The sequence below is a fragment of the Odocoileus virginianus genome, chromosome 11 (genome assembly GCF_023699985.2).
Source record: "Odocoileus virginianus isolate 20LAN1187 ecotype Illinois chromosome 11, Ovbor_1.2, whole genome shotgun sequence".
In the NCBI taxonomy this organism is placed as follows: Eukaryota; Metazoa; Chordata; class Mammalia; order Artiodactyla; family Cervidae; genus Odocoileus; species Odocoileus virginianus.
This window is the reverse complement of record NC_069684.1, coordinates 7,958,979-7,973,302: the sequence shown is the minus strand read 5'-3', so window position 1 is coordinate 7,973,302 and position 14,324 is coordinate 7,958,979. Positions and strand designations below refer to the sequence as shown.

The 14,324-nt window shown below is 47.6% G+C and overlaps 1 protein-coding gene across 5 annotated transcripts in view; it reads left to right on the top strand.

Annotated features, from left to right (window-relative positions):
- The window catches only part of KCNH1 (potassium voltage-gated channel subfamily H member 1), a 440,397-nt gene that overhangs the window by 313,205 nt on the left and 112,868 nt on the right, over positions 1 to 14,324 (top strand). The window lies entirely within an intron of this gene.

Sequence of the window (14,324 nt, the reverse complement as noted above, 5' to 3'; positions counted from 1 at the left end):
CTCTTCTCGTGGTCCCTGTCTCTGTTAACCTTGTCCGTGTCGCCCTGGGGCTCCAGGTTGGAAAACCCTGCCATCATCCTCGACACTTCTTCCCTGTCTCCCATGCCTCCGTTTACTCATCACATCCCGTCGCTTCTACCTGTACCTTCAAACCTCAGTCCACACTGTTCTCCTCCCCGCGAATTTCCCTGAGCTCTCGACCACAGCACTGATTTCCTTTAGGATGGACTGGTTGGATCTCCTTGCTGTCCAAGGGACTCTCAAGAGTCTTCTCCAACACCACAGTTCAGAAGCATCAATTCTTTGGCACTTGGCTTTCTTTATAGTCCAACTCTCACATCCATACATGACCACTGGAAAAACCATAGCTTTGACTAAATGGACCTTTGTCAGCAAAGTAATGTCTCTGCTTTTTAATGCTCAAACCCTTATGGGTCTGCTGAAATGTTTATTTGTTCATAAATCCCATACATGCCAACTGAACTAGACTAGATGTATAAAACTGAATTAACACTCAGCTCCCTAGCTTCAAGAAAAGAAAAGAAAGAAAGTGAAGTCACTCAGTTGTACTCAACTCTTTGCAACACCCATGGACTGTAGCCTGCCAGGTTCCTCCACCCATGGGATTTTCCAGGCAAGAATACTGGGGTGGGTTGCCATTAGCTTCAAGAACCTCAAGTCTAATAGAGAAGATACACACATGAGGGATAAGTGCGGTACATGATGCTAAGTACACTGAGTGTGATTTGTGCAAGGTGTTATGAGATCATAAAGGAGGAGGGAAGCTAAAGGAGTCAGAGAGAAAGTATTGGGGGTGGGTGGTGAGACCTGAGCTGGGTCTTAGAGGATCAGTTTGCCAAACGAAGGGAAGCTGGAGGGGAATTTGAGTCAAGGCACAGAAAGGAAACAGCCTTTTGCCTTCCAGGTTTTTTGTACAAAGTTCCAAACACTTGTCATTGGGCTATCGCAACAGTGTGCTTCCACATGTTTTAAATTCTTTGAACTGCATTGCCCTGTGAGTCTCTGCTCAGAGATCTGGGAGGGCAAGGGCTTGGTATCCCCAGTGCCTAAACCAGAACAGGGAATTTAAAAAACATCTGGGGATGGCATGGAGAAAGAGATGAGAGCTCTGGGTCTCAGCACCTACATCATAAAATGTGAGGTTGTGGCCAAGATGATTGATGATTTTTATGGCTCTGTGATTGGAAAACTGGTCATTTAAATTCCAACGGGGAATGGGCAGTGGGGTAGAATTGTGCATTCACAGTTCCTCCTTGTTTACCTGCGAACATGGAATGCCTGCTGCTGGTACTTTTAGCTAAGTGGATTCTCTTAAAGTCTGTTATTTGATTGATTCCTTCTTTTTATGAAAGCAAGTTGATTATAATAAGCTTTCAGTGTTGCTGATAATATAGGATGGAAAAAATGTACAGTTTGGATTATTTGAAGGACTAATCATTTTGGAATAATTGTGGATCAAGTAAATCTATCTTAGAAAAACAAAGACGACAGCCAAAACAACAGCATGTCAGTGGTCAGATTGTTTTTGTAAGTGCAGAATGATCGACAGCTCTGCAGAAGAGAAGGCTCTGCAGAAGGGGGCCGTGTTTCTGAAAGCCTGTTTGAGGAGCAGTTGGCATGGTCTGTATGGCCACAGGGCACAGAGGAAGAACCAAAGCTGTAGACAGTATGAGTGAGACCTTGGAGAAGATCAGAGCTGCTCAGTGAAAGCAGTAGGTATCTGGTTTCTTGTCCTGAAGGTGTTTAGGCATCCTCTGGAGACCCCGTCAGAAATACTGTGGAAGGGACTTAGTCACCCAATGGAGAGTCAGATCAGTTGACCTTCAAATATCCTTCCAATCTCAAATGCCTATAAATCTGGTATGGATCTGAAAGAATTTTAGTGAGCTCTTTTATATAAAGAGATAGCCATTCTTTTTCTTGGAAAAATAAAAAGAGGCTTGTCATTTTGGTGTATCCATTGTAGTCTCTCATTGTGTCCTTCTGAGAATTAATTCCTAGTTACATAGGGCATAGAAGATGAGAACATTACATGCATGAATCATTCTTGTAGCTATTTTTTTCTGGCCAAGTGAAGTGTATGCTTGTGGCTGTTTCTATCTTGGCACAATCGAGTGTGTTATTCTGCAAAGACGCCTGAGAACACGGTGCCTTTGACAGAGGTTTGGGGAGTTGTTTGGTCTTGTGGACGCCCTCCAATGCACAGCAAGAACTCTGTCCAGTCTCTCCATTTCCCCACCACCCTCATTTCACAAACGAGACATTGTATAGAAAGTTCACAGAGCTGGGTGAGTAAGGGAGGAATGAGCCAGAAGTGACTCGCTGGCCAGGTTTCTCTCTGCCTCTCACAGCTTCATGGCTGACCCTGGCCTCTGTATTCCAAGCCTCACCCTCTCACCCCTAAGTCCATGCGTATGACCAGCCCAGCCTCAGCAGTGCTCTTGGGATCCAACTCAGGGAGGACCTGTTACCTATTCCTCCAAGACACTGGGGTCATAGGCAGTGATGAAGGAGGCAGAACCTGAAGGACATTCCAGCATTTTGTTGACCTTAGGTTTTCCTTGTCTGTGGGCTCTGAGCCAGATGAGACCACAGTCTGCTTCTTGTTCTGTCACTTCGTGCTTCTGCAAGCCCTAAATGCTGCCTTCCCCATCAGTAAAATGGGGCTGATGGAAAGGTCTCCTTGTAGGATTATCGTGGGGATTAAATAAGATAATATTGCAAAGCTCCCACACACAGGGTCTGGAACATAGTACATGCTCAATTAAGTTGTGAGTTATTATTATTTTGTTGTGTCCACTTGACACTCTCTTGTTTTATGCTTCTACCTTTGCGTGCACAGGGTACTCATTCTTCAGGACGTCAGGGTACTCGCTCTGCAGCATGTTCTGTGGGGTGGATGTTGCCCCCTGGGGTCTCTGCTGCTCTGGCCTCCTTGTCCCTTTGCTTGGTCAGTGGTGGGTTCGGCCCTCACCCAGGCTTTTGGCCAGGTCCATTCACGGAGGGAAAACTGAGGTTGTTCTGACCTGTTGAGTCAGTCACCAGGGCATCTGTATCTTGTCGAGAACAGCACAGCTTCCTCCTTTCTTCTGAAGGAGGTGGCATATTGTCGTTCATGATAAAAAGGGGATAAAAGGTCCCCATCCCAGACCCTTGGCTTTCTCAGGTGTCAGGCTCTCCGGACGTTTTCCTACAGGCAGCTGGAGCTTTGCACACTATTCATAGTAACATTGTTACCAATTCCAGTTAGTCACAGTGTCAGTATATGTTTTATGTCAGCTTATTAAATCTTCAGAACAGCCTTCTGATATCCCAGTTCCAACCCCCTTCTCAAGGGAATGAACTAGGACCCCATGGAGAAGAGAATCCCGTTTCCAAGGTCACCCGCTTGTAAGCGGTAGATTGCAAACCTGCACGTGCCCCCTCCCTGGTAAGCAGCGTCGCATCCTGGGGGCAGGGGGGCCTGGTTACGTGTGGCACTCAGCTTTTCCGTCTGAGTGTTCTCCTTTGGCCTCTGCTTTCTCTCAGTCTGGTGACTTTGCAGAGGTGGCGCAGTTTGTCTCTAAAATACCTCTAGTGGCCTTTGTCGTTCTCCAGCACATGCCGAAAATTGTACAGTAAATCACAGTCATGTGCCAGCTTGTGAGACTTGAGAAGGCTTCCCCCCAGAGTGACAGCCACACCGTTGCTGGGGGTACCAGGGAGGCATGGACCAGCAGGTCAGCCTGGCCAGTGTTAGTAACTAAGAAGAGTTAAGGACCTGGATTTGAACCCTGGTGTGACTCCTGACTAGCTGTGTGCCCTTGTGCAAGTTACTAAAGTATCCTCGGCCTCAGTTTTCTCATCTGTCAAAAGGGTCTGATAGAATTCCCTCCTAACTAGGTTTAATGAGATCACATACATTAACACAAAAAAGCAAAGTTGACATGGTTGACTTATGGATTAGTTCCCTCCTCTTCCCCACCGCCCATTCTCTCCCTCCACCTTCAGCCCAAGAAGTTCTGGGCTCACCCTTTGCCCGCCTCGTTTATAACCAGACCCCTTCTTGAGGCAGTGTTTCACCTGGGCTCTACTCTCCTTATGACCAGAGGGGAGGTCTCACCTCCCAGGTGCTAGGAGATCAGTCCTCCTGCCCATTATTAGGACATGAGAGGGGATGCACCAAGAGTAACTGACATATTGCAGACAAGCATTTGGGTAATTAACAGCAGTCAGCGCATGGGATAATTGGCATGTAGGTTATTAGTAGGGTGGTGCTCATTTTCTGTGTGGGGGGCCTTCTTTTTAAAGCCAAGATTGTTGTGCTTTTGAGTATGTTTTGCATCATGTTTGCATGTAGTAATTTGTTCCAGGATAGATTTTTTTTCTCCCCTTGGCTTGATAAGGTCTCAACCTAGTGAGTTTGGGAGGGACCTGGGACAATAGTTACTGGTGGTTTCAAAGCAGAAGCCTCCTAATGCCTGTTTTCTAAAACGGAGGTTGCCATAGTGAATTGTGCTGAATAATATAAGTACATTTCTAGCCCACTTTAACCAAAGGGCATTTTATTAATATTCTGGAGAAGAGGAGATCAAAGCTTGGAGGCTTGAAGAGAGCTTTGGCTGTAGCTGGCATTGGAAAACCTGCAGTTTCCTCCCCAAACAGTTTCTCATGGAAGGTTGGTAAGAGGCAAAGACAGACGTAAAGCCAGGTGCTTGGAAATACGTCCCCTTCCTCACTGCATCGCTAAGTTTTTAAAATGATCTCTACACAGCCCATATTTTCCTTGTCATTCTTCCACAGTGAGGGCTTCTGTGGAATGAAAATCATCTATTAAACTGTCAAGCTATAAAGATCATTTTAAAATCAGGGTGTTGAAATTAAGGGTGGGGAAGGAAAGAGATGGGTGTGAGTGATAAGACCATAATTCTTTCGGGACAACAAAATATAAATCAAAGCCAAGTCCCTTTTTTCCTCAAGAGGCTCAGGAGGGATGTTGAGGGACCTGTGAGGGCTTCCGTGGATTTTCAGGGATCCTCCCTAGTGCCCCCCCCAACAAAGCACATGATCACAGAGATGAAAGATAATGAAAGCACCCCTGGCTTCATCGTGTATAAATCTGCAGCCATTTCCAAGGAAGCAATAAAGTTCTGGAAGAAGTCTGAGTTTTAAAGCTAGAGCCTCATACCTGGACTCAGCCACTTGTTAGCGGGGGAGGCGGGAGCAGTGAGGGAGGAATTTGAGTAAGTACAGCTATTCCGTGGGTTCATCCTGTCTGCCCCACAGGGTGGCTGTGGAAGGATGATCGGGTGGGAGGCCGAGGGCCTTACAGGTTGTAGGTGCACAATCAGGTGAATTCCCTCCCATTACCTGCAGGCGCGGGGGCTGCAGCGCAAAGGAGAACAGGGGCTGTAATAGTTTGGCTCACAGAACAGTCATATGGAGGCAGTAGGTAGTGGTGGCTAAACATATAGACTCCAGAGTGAAAAGTACTTTTCAAATCCTGACTCTTCTTCGGGACCCTGGGCCAGTTCCCTAACCTCTCTGGGTCCCAGTTCATTCACTGTTAACATAGAAGCAGTAATCATACCTTGGCAGGGTGCTTTGACGAAGCATGTTCTCAATGCTATGAGTTGCTATCATTATTGTTATTGAGGAGCTTAGCTTTTCTGGAAATGCAGAGATCCTATCAGGTGCTGAAAGTTTTAAAGGGGGAATAGGGGCTAAATTTGAACACGTAGAAATCTCCCAGACAGAGGATTCCAAGGTCTGTGCCTGGGCCCCTCAAGTTGTACCAGAGGTGATTCGTCAGGGAGGTTTGGGGAAGAATGGTGCTGCTGGACTCATCACAGATCCAGTCTCCTCCCAGGACAGAATGGATGGAGGGACTGGAAGAGCTCAGTGTGGGGGAGGTGGGGTGGGAGGGACGTTGTAATTTATCTTAACCCTTATCAACATCATGTCAGTGACACAGCGTGTTTACCAGGAGTTAGAAAGGGTCTGGCCTACTGCAGAGGACTGCCATGCCAATACAGTCCTTTGGAGATTAAAGTGCCTTCCTAATATTTTGTTAGACGTGTGTGGTAATAAATGATAATAGATAGGGTGGTGCTAATGAGTCCCAGACTAGGGGCTCAACCCAGGTGAGCAGGTTGGCATCCTGAACTCTCAGATGTTTAGCCCAATACTTCTCATGTTCATTTGGCCCCTGAACACCTTTTGAATTGTACCAATTAGTATCTGTTATCTACTTTAATACACCTACTAACATCTCTCAGAGCAAGTGTTTTGCAGAGCATCTTTAGGAAACAGCAACTAGAGGAGCTTTAATCTCTCTTGCAGCTCCAGTGGTCAGTGACCTGCAGAATGGACAAGTCTTGTCTGTGAAACATCAAGAAGACAAAGACACTCATCATTGGGGGGTGTGCTCGCTGGGTCCTCAGTAAATCCTGAGCAGAGATTGCTGGCAGAGTCTCCCTGCTTTCTGAACATCCTCCTAAACTCCGCTTTCCCTTACTCCCTACAAGTGCTCTGTAGCCCATTTGATTTCTAAAGGGCAGCCAGCCTTACATTGTCAAAGGGCGTTTGACAGCACATTCTTGCCGGCATAACCCCATGGACAAAGGAGCCTAGCGGGCTATATTCGGTGGGGTCACAAAGAGTAGACCCGACTGAGCACACACATGTGCTAGCAGGAGGCTGCTGAGACATGTTGTCTTCTTGGCTTCCGATGCCTTCCTTGCAAGTGACTTTCTGGTTATTTTATTGGCTCAGTCAAGTTCCATGTTCCTACCTCATCTGCCACGTGTTTGTGCTTCCTAGTTCCCATTTAAATGCTCCTCCTACTCTTTAAAACTGTCTCTTTGGCTATGAGCTCATCCTTATAAAATTTGCCAGTGAGTCATGGAGGTCTTTATTCTAGCCCCTGCTCCCCTATAACTGGAGAGTCAGAATTTCAAACTAGGCTGCCTGTCATAATGATAACTACCTTCTAAGATGTTAGATCAGTGGAAACAAATGTTAGTTCAACCCCTTGGGACGCCTGCATCAGGAGCTTACACACAAATCTGCCCCGGCCCAGATGTCCATGCAGATGGTTTCTAGTGTGATGTGTGTCGCGGAGCTATCCAGCTTTGATGCTTCTCAGGGCAACCTTTGTTGGTTGTAATTTACTTGTTACCAGCGTCACTTAATGGTCTCATCCTGCCCTTACTTAACTTAAACTTCTAAAGTGAATCCACTGGTGGGCTTGGACTCCATGCGTCTTCTCTTCGGTCTCTCTGGTATTAGTGAGGCCCCCTGTCCTTTTGATCCAATAAGCGCCAGTCACCTCGCTGATAGCTCTCATTATACTTCCAAGTAACTCTAAGCTGTGGGCCTTTCTAGAACCTCCTGAAGGGCTGAGCCTTGTCTGACTAACTCACCTCTGTCCTGATCAATTCTCTTAGAGCTTGATACAAGTGAAGAAGTGAAGTCACTCAGTTGTAGGCCTACCAGGCTCCTCCGTCCATGGGATTTTCCAGGCAAGAATACTGGAGTGGGTTGCCATTTCCTTCTCCAGAGGATCTTCCTGACTCAGGGATTGAACCCCGGTCTCCCACATTGCAGGCAGACACTTTACCATCTGAGCCACCAAGGAAATGGTAAACATTTAAAACTAAGTGAATGAGTGAGTGAGTGAATGAACAGACTGACTAACCAACCAGACAACCAACAAATTAACCTACAAATCCATCAACTTATTAGGCACATGCCTTTCTCTTGTTGTTATAGATTTTTGAAACCTTGACTGTAAGATGGCATCCATAGAGACACCTCCCTTTCTTTCTTCCTCAGAAGCTTTGCCCATAAATCCCACACCATAGCCTAAGGGATAGTCATCTGACACTATCTCTTTCCCCTATGCCTGATGCTGAAATCTTGACCTCTGTGCACCAATGCTGAAATAATCTCAGTTCAGTTCAGTTCAGTCACTCTGTCATGTCCAGCTCTTTGTGACCCCATGGACTGTGGCATGCCAGGCTTCCTTGTCCATCACCAACTCCCGGAGCTTGCTGAAACTCATGTCCCTCAAGTCAGTGATGCCATCCAACCATCTCATCCTCTGTCGCCCCCTTCTCTTCCAGCCTTCAATCTTTCCCACCATTAGGGTCTTTTCTAAGGAGTCAGTTCTTTGCATCAGGTGGCCGAAGTATTGGAGTTTCAACCTCAGCATCAGTCCTCCCAATGAATATTCAGAACTGATTTCCTTTAGGATGGACTGGTTGGATCTCCTTGCAGTCCAGGGGATTCTCAAGAGTCTTCTACAACACCACAGTTCAAAAGCATCAATTCTTCAGTGCTCAGCTTTCTTTGTGGTCCACCTCTCACATCCATACATGACCACTGGAAAAACCATAGCCGTGACTAAACAGACCTCTGTCGCAAAGTAGTGTCTCTGCTTTTTAATATGCTGTCTAGGTTGATCATAGCTTTTCTTCCAAGGAGCAAGTGACTTTTAATTTCATGGCTGAAGTCACTGTCTGCAGTGATTTTGGAGCCCAAGAAAATAAAGTCTGTTACTGTTTCCATTGTTTCCCTAACTATTTGTCCCTAACTATTTGTGATGGGACCAGATGCCATGATCTTCGTTTTCTGAATGTTGAGTTTTAAGCCAGCTTTTTCACTCTGCTCTTTCACTTTCATCAAGAGGCTCTTTAGTTCCTCTTCACTTTCTGCCATAAGGGTAGTGTCATCTGCATATCTGAGGTTATTGATATTTCTCCCAGCAACCTTGATTCCAGCTTGTGCTTCTTCCAGCCCAGCGTTTCTCATGATGTACTCTGCATATAAGTTAAATAAGCGGGGTGACAATATACAGCCTTGATGTACTCCTTTCCCGATTTGGAACCAGCCTGTTGTTCCGTGTCCAGCTCCAACTGTTGCTTCCTGACCTGCATACAGATTTCTCAGGAGGCAAGTCAGGTGGTCCAGTATTCCCATCTCTTGAAGAATTTTCCACAGTTTGTTGAGTCAAATCTCAGGGACAGAGTTTTGGGTGAAATAGGAAAGAACAGTCTTATTGCTTTGCCGGGCAAAGTGGGACACAGTGGGCTGAGCCCCCAAAACTATGTGTTGCCACCCAAGAGGATTTGGTGAGGAGTTATATAGCATTGGTTCAAGGATGGGATTGCTGATAAGATCATGGTGTGTGTAGGCTTTCCTGCCTTTAATCGGGCCTCAGGTAATCTCTTGATGAGCTTCTCTAGTTCCTTTTAATCTGGTGTCAGTTGGTTTTCTCTGGAATGAAGAACGCTACATCTTCCATTTGGGGTTTTACTTCTGTAAAGAGGTCAAAAATACTGTTCTGTGTATCCCTTGAGCTGGAATCAGAGCCCTGCCTCAAGGCTGCGCTATTGTTTCTTGACTTTTCCTCCCTTGTCTCTGTATCCCATCTCTTCCCTGATTGGCAACTGTTCAAATCTGCCCTTTGGGACTCAGGGAAGGTCATGGAGGTAGGAGTCTATTCCCTACAAATAAGAACTGGGGGACACAGAAAGGCTTCCGGGCTCCAGAGCCGACAGGGTCCTGGTCGGTTTCACCTCTCGGCAGACAGGGCACAGAGATGACTGGCCGATGGCTGACACTAATCAGGAAGGCATTCTTGCACGGATGACAGGAAAACAGTGACTCTAGTCAGTAAGACTCGGAAACAGAGGGCCTACTGAGGGAAGCACTGGCCAGTCTCCTGACTCCACAGTTTTGTTTTTTTTCTTGCCCTTTCCCCACCTGTTTTATGTATGAGGAGGCTGCTTGAAGACATCAAAAGGGAGTTTGTCCCAGACTTACAGGCTACTCCACCTTTCTGGAGGCATCTAGAGACCCCATGGAGACCTGGATCAACATGGACTAGGACAGGCTCTCTCGGTGGCTCAGACAGTCAAGAATCTGCCTGCAGTGCAGAAGACCAAGGTTTGATCCCTGGGTCAGGAAGAGCCCCCAGAGAAGGAAATGGTTACCCACTCCAGTATTCTTGCCTGGAGAATTCCATGGACAAAGAGCCAGGCGGGCTACGGACCCCATGATGTCGCAAAGAGTTGGACACAACTGAGCAACTAACACTCTCACTCACTTCATGGACCAGGAAATGATGCTCTCTCTGGGCCAGACTGAGCTTGCTATCTCTTCTGTACCCAGCAGTGTTGCAGGGACCCAGCAATTCCTCAAACCTTTTACTTTCCAGGCTTTTACATCCACTTGACTGTCCCTGAGCTGCCTATAGTAGCAAGAGCCTGCATATTTTCTGCAGTAGATTTAATTTTTAAAAACTCCCTTGCCACCAGCAGCATGCCAAGGATGGTGCCTTTTTCCTCAGAGATCTATTTGCAGACAGCTCCTGCATTTTGCTACATTTCCCAGCACGCTCCTCGCAAATACTTAAGCCAGACATGAAAATAGCTTCTGGTTCACAGGGTATGAATTTTTAAAAGAGGACACTTGGTTGTATTATTTCAGGGAAAAGCCTGCACGCCTTAAGCTGGAGCACATCATATATTTGGCGCCTCTTGTTGGTGAGGTGTAATAGTGCATCTAACCTTGCACTCTAACCAACTGGGCGCTCAGAGAAGTGAAGCTGGTCCCAGAGACTCAAACAGACAGAGGGCTTTCCCAGGCCCAAGTCAAATTCTAAGATAGATGACAGAGGGTGGGAAAAGGACACGGAAAAAGAGGAAAAGGCATGCAGAGTTAGGAAATGGCATAAAATAACTAAAATCCTTGGTGACTGATGTTAATTGGACTTACGATGATGACCGTTTTGCAGTGTATACAAATATTGAATCATCATACTATACACCTGAAGCTAATAGAATGGCAGGTGTCAATTATATCTCAATTAAAACAATAATGAGAATCCTGACAAAGTAAACCACTCAGAGCTCTAGCTAGCAGCAGGTCATGCAATAAATCGCTGACCTTTCCTTCCCTAAAGTCCCGTTCTCAAGCACTTGGAGGAATTTAGCCACAGGAATTTGATTTATCTTGATTTCATAAGCGAGATGATGAAATGATTATATAAGGCTCGGGGTGGGGGTGGGGTCTGAGGCGTGCCGCTTTCTCTGACATCCTGTTTGATTTTTCACTTGACTTGGGAAGACTCCAGAAAATTTGCTCTGAGTGGAAGCTGCTTTCTTCTGCCCTAGGTCAGCGAGGGTGTGGGGCAAGGATTGAAGTGAGGGAAAAGAATGGGGAGTGAGAAATAAAGGCGAGGCATACCCAGGACTGGGGAGTTTCTGGAGCGGATTTGGCAAGTATGATTTATTGACTAGAGGAACCTGGTCCTCTCGCGCTGCTGAACTCTCATGCAGGGAGGCAGATGCCTTTGCTAACCCCAAACTGTGAGCTGGGCTAGAAGGAAAAACCAGGGCAGAGCGGGCATGCCAAATTCAATTTTCCTATCCTTCCTCCTCAAGGCCAGATGAATCCAGGCGTTGTTTCGCTGCTGTGTCTTGCTGCGTGTCGGGGCAGCTGGGAAGCCGCCAGGATTTTCATCCTGGGCTTTCTGTTTGAGCACTTCCTAATTCCTCCCTGACGTTCTTCTCAGGTTAGAACCTGAAAGGGGTGCTTTCGGCTCAAGGCTTGTTGGCTGGTGCTGGCGGCAGCTTCTCATGATCTGTGATCACAGAGACAAAATGCCTCGGAGTCTGTGATCAGCCCCTTCAGACACTCCACGTCCCCCAGCCCCAACTCACTTGCTGGCATAGCGGCCTCCCCTGCAGGGTTGACGGCCCCTGTGCTCAGCGTTCCCTCCTCCCCACCTCTGCCACCGCTGGCGACCGCTCGTCTGCACAGGGCCCGCGGAGGGGCCGGACCGCGAGCCGCTGCCCCTTGTTACCATGTGGGCTTGGGCTACTGCGTCCGTCTGCAGAGCCAGGCTCTGTCTGCACGTGGGCACGCACACCCTTCTCACATCCTCGGCTGGAAGTCTGCAGGCTTCCCCATGGACTGGGCTGTCTGCCAGCAGTGTTGCTGTTGCCGGAGGGTGTGTGTGTGTGTGTGTGTGTGTGTGTGTGTGTGTGTGTGTGTGTGTGTGTGTGGACTCATGCACACATGCATCCTATCAATGACCAGTCCTAATGGAGACAGCCAGGGAGAGGAGAGCTGGGTAATCCAGCACCCATTTCTGGCATCCGGTCACCTCTGCACCAGCTGGGTCTGCTTTGCTTGGCTAGGGAAGTGTTTTTGTTTTTTCTTCCTTTTCATTAAAGTCTAACCTGACATCTGTAAGCTCAGAAACCCTGTAACATGCCATGTGTCGGTCAGCTGTGATTCATCTACGTGTGTCCTTTGTGGAGGGCAAATGTCCTCATTTAGGGCCATTTGCTTGAGCCCAAGATCCCTCGTAGGCTATGAATAGGTGAGGATAGGAAATACCATGCATGTGATGCACCCTGGGTGCAGGACCTTCTAGGCAGGGCCTTTCATGACAGTTACAAATAATTCATGTCTACAACGCCCCCCCACCACTGGGTTTCTGTGGGTTATTTATGATCCTGAGGCTTCAGGAAACAAAAGATGCTCCTCCATTGAGACAGAGGGAAGCGTGTGTCCAGGCCCTGACCAGCCCGCCATCAAATATCCAGGGCACACAGTGGACCGGGAGGCCAAGGCCCGCCCCGTGGAAAAGCCTTGCCTCTGCTTCCTTAGGCTCTCAGAGGCATTCGGACTCCAAGTTCCAGCTGTTGTTCACTCGATTCCACTTTGGGTGTCTTTTCTGTTATTCGCACACGTCCTGCGTGGCCTGGCAGACTCAGATTTCCCTCGCTGACTGGCGCTTCCCAGGGCAAAGCTCGCCATCAGACCAGAAGCACCTTGCGGGTGGTACAGTGTGGCCCCCCATCTCCCCACGCACACCCACATGGGGGGTCCCCAAGGCTGTTAGTTTCCTGCCGTGGCTCTTGCACAGATGACCACACACTGGGTGGCTTAAAACAACAGGAATTTATTCTCTCACAACTTGTAGAGACCCAAGGTCTGAAAGGATGTCAGCAGGGCCCTGTGTCCTCTGACGGCTCCGGGGGACAATCCTTCCTTCCAGTTTTGGCTGGCTCCTGGCGTTCTTGGCTGGTGGAGGCCTAATGTCCATCTGTGCCTCTCTCTGTATGGCCTTCGTTCTCTGCCTCTGTGCCTCGAACCTCCCTCTCATTTCGCTTGTAAAGACATCAGTCGTTGAATTGGGGGCCTTAAATTCAGGATGGTCACATCTCAAGGTCCTTAAGTTAATTACATACACCAAGACCCGATTTCCAAATAAGGTCACATTCCCAAGTATTAGGATTTAGGACTTGGATAAGTTGGCGGGAGGGTGGGTGCAGCTTCACTCACACGAGTCCCTTTCCTCTTCCTCTTCCTCATCTGCCTTCTCTTCTTCCTCTTTCTCCTCTTCATCCTTCTTCATCTTCCTCTCTGCTCCCCTTTCCTCCTCTTCCTTCTTCTCTCCCTTGAGTACCTTTCCAGCGCCGGATTTTTTTTTTCCCATAAGGAATAGTCTCATGTGAGTTATGTTTCTTCTCCTGGATGGTTCTTGGGATAAAGTCCAAGTTCTTTGGTTAATCCTTTGAGTCTCCAGGTAGAATATCATTTTCCTTTGCTTCCTCTTGAGTGATATGTCTCCTTTGAATCCTGTGAAATTCTCTGACATAGAGATTCACAAGGCACAGGAAGCATCAGGATCACAGGGAAGAGCTTTGTGTCAGACATTAGAGAGAGCTTCCTGCTGGGAGAGGTGAGGAGAGGCAGGAAGTAAGACCTAAGTGGGTAATGGACTGCTCTTCCCTGCAGATGGTTAAGAACAACCCTTTGTTGATCATCTAGCTCTGATCCCTGTCACTTTCTTGTTCTAAACCTTTGATGGGTCCTTGCAGCCTCAGAATAAATCCAGACCCAGGGGGTCTCCTCTAAGCCCACATTCCAGCTGCAGTACCAACTGTATCTTCATGGTGTTTTCCTCCGCCCACCCCACCAGTTACACATCCTGCTGTGTGGTTACTTTGGCCGTGTTCCTCTCTCTCGGGATGTCCTTCACCCTAACTCACCACCTCCCTTCAAACCCAATCCAGCCTCAAGCCCAGCTCAGACTCTCCTACCCACCTCTCAGTCTACTTCCAGCTAGAATCTCTCTCTCCTCTAATTTGTCTTTCTCTGCTATTCTGTTTGTCCTTTAAAGAAGCTATCGCTCATAGTTTTGTATAGAATAATGAAACATATCTGTAATTTCTCCTGTGAATGGGGGGGTCCTGTATTTTCATTCCTTGCATTTCTTCACCTAGTGCCTGGCACTCCGTGCC